Here is a 2,756-nt window from a genome sequence, read left to right on the forward strand (position 1 = left end):
CGCGCAGCAGCGCCGCGCCCGCCGCGCCCGTCAGCCCCGCGCCCACCACCAGCACCCGCGCCATCCCGGGACACGGACACCGCACCGACACGCCCAGGGACACGCCCAGGGACACGGACTCGCCCTGCGGTGACCTCGGGGCCCGGCCACGCCCATGGGCGGGGCGGAGAAGGCCGCGCCCATAACCACCCGCACATGCGCGCCAGAACGATCGGACGGAGCTGTGCTGTGTGTGCACACGGACAGGCGCAGCTGTACGGGCACATCTGTATGGTCACACGTGGACAGGCACATCTGTACTGCGACACATCTGGATGGGCCCATCTGGACAGGCCCACCTGGACAGGCACACCTGGATGGGTACATCTGTACAGGCACATCTGTATGGGCACATCTGTACTGCAACACATCTGTACGGGCACAGCTGGACAGACACATCTGTACTGTAACACATCTGTATGGGCCCACCTGGGCGGGCACATCTGTACGGGCACATCTGGACAGACACTCACCTGTACACACACAGCTGATCACACATCTGGACAGACACATCTGTACTCTGCACACACCTGTACACACCCCCGTGTCACACACACCTGTACACACCCCCATGTCACACACACCTGTATGCAAACAGACCTGTGTTACACCCTCCGTGTCACACACATCTATACACACTCACCTGGGTCACACACCCCTGTATACACACACACCTGTGTTACACACACACCTGTACACACCCCTGTGTCACACACACCTGTATACACACACTTGTGTTACACCCTCCATGTCACACACACCTGTGTCACACACACCTGTATACACACTCACCTGTGTCATTCACATCTGTATACACACTCACCTGTGTCACACACACCTATAGACACTTACCTGTGTCACACCCCCCGTGTCACACACACCCGCCAGCGGTCCAGGCATGCTTCAGAGCAGCGTGTGACCCACCCTCKCTGCACAGCCTCTGCTGGATCCCATCCTGCCCACCTGGAGGTGCTRCCCAGCAGGAGCTGCCGGGGGGTATGATCCCTTCCAGAAGATGCTAGTGCTTCCTCCAACACCTGGTGGGTGTTTTGCAAGAAGCCACGGCTCGCTGTGAGGAAAGTGGGATACGCTGGGACTGGAGCAGATAGTGCTGAGGGGTGGTGACATGGCGTGCAATGCCTCTGCCCCGGGAAAACAAACTCCCGTCCGGGCAGCTGCGGGAAGGGTTTGGATTGCTTCCCTCACTCAGCTGCGTGGGTGAAAGAAGGCATTCCAGAGGAGTTCTGATAGGATCRTAGTGGAATGGGGGACACCTGAACMCAACACTTTGGCRGAGGTGTTTATCAACAGAGAGGTGTGAAGTCCCCTCTGTGAGGCTTGTGCCTGAGGCACAGGTAGGTGCTGGTGATGCCCATCTTCACCTGGAGCTCCGAACTGACCTCGGGGCAGGTGTTGTTTAAAAGGCACTTCCTGTCGAGAGATAGGAGCTCCTGTCTCCCCTTCCCATGTGGAAAACATCTGGGGTTCCCTCGTTCAAAAAAAAAAAAAGAGTTGACTGTGTAACTGACCCTCCAACATGATGTAAGGGTTTACAGCTGTGAATTCCCATTTGGTGGGGGGTTTTCTCTTCTTGACACCATCACCCTGGAAAAAAGGCCTCAGGAAGCCTTGGGGCTGTGCCCATTCCCTGGGGAGCCTGGGCAGTGCCAGCACCCTGTGGGGACAGAAGAACCTTCCCTGATCTCCAGCCTGACCCTGCCCTGGTGCAGCTCCAGCATTCCCTGGGTCCTGTTCCTGTCCCAGGGAGCAGAAATTGGAGCTGCAGCCCCTGCTGAGGTCTGAGCTCAGTGTTCTCTGCTCCAGCTGAACAAACCCYGTGCCCTCAGCTGCTCCTCGTGTGGCCTCTCCAAATCCTTCCCCATCATCTCCTTGCAATGCTTTCTGAAACCTAACAAATGTGGAAGAGTATTAGGACATTGTTAGAATTAAAGAGTCAAAACCAGAAGAGAAACACCAAGAATTAAGAGAGAATCCTTGGAGTAATTTTATAGCAAACCTGATTATTAAACTTGGGCACAATGAGTAGCACTGAAGTTCCTGCGGCAATGGAAAAAGCTCTGTGCTCTCCTAATGAACGCATAGGGACTGCCAGCACAGAAAGAGAGAGTGACACAAGAGAGGGCTACAGGAGCTGGGTGAGAACTCTGGCATGTTCCTGACACGTTCCTGCTTTTGGGCTAAACACCTACCTGAAGTATGTGCCGGTGGCAGACAGCCCTGGACGGGGGCAGGRCACGGGGACAGGGATTAGGAGCTGTGGCACAACTTCCTGCCTTACTGGAAAGGAACTGGGAAGGCTGACAAGACACCAAAGTGGGCATGAGCCAACAATGTGCTCTTCCTGCGAGGATGGAGAACCCTGGCCACAGGAGAGGACAAGGGGCCTTCTGGTGTCTGTCACCTCTGCTGTTTGGGGCAAGGGAGGTCACATCTGGAGGCTACATCCAGTTCTGGAATGCCTGGTGAGAGGGATGTGGAGATGATCCATAGAGGCTGGAAATGGTCAGTGACCCTACAGCAGGAGGTGGATGGAGCTGGGTTTACTGGGTCTGTGTTGTGGATAAGTAAAACCTTATAAAATCTTATAAAACCTTACAAAACCTTATAAAACAAGGGCCTTGTTACCCTTGTAAAACTCCTGCTCTCTCCTGTTACTTCAGCCAACCAGAGAAGGATTCTGGGTATGACTCAGCTAA

Source organism: Malurus melanocephalus, unplaced genomic scaffold (assembly GCF_030028575.1).
Source record: "Malurus melanocephalus ecotype Western Australia unplaced genomic scaffold, MMel_1.1 scaffold_958, whole genome shotgun sequence".
Classification (NCBI taxonomy): Eukaryota; Metazoa; Chordata; class Aves; order Passeriformes; family Maluridae; genus Malurus; species Malurus melanocephalus.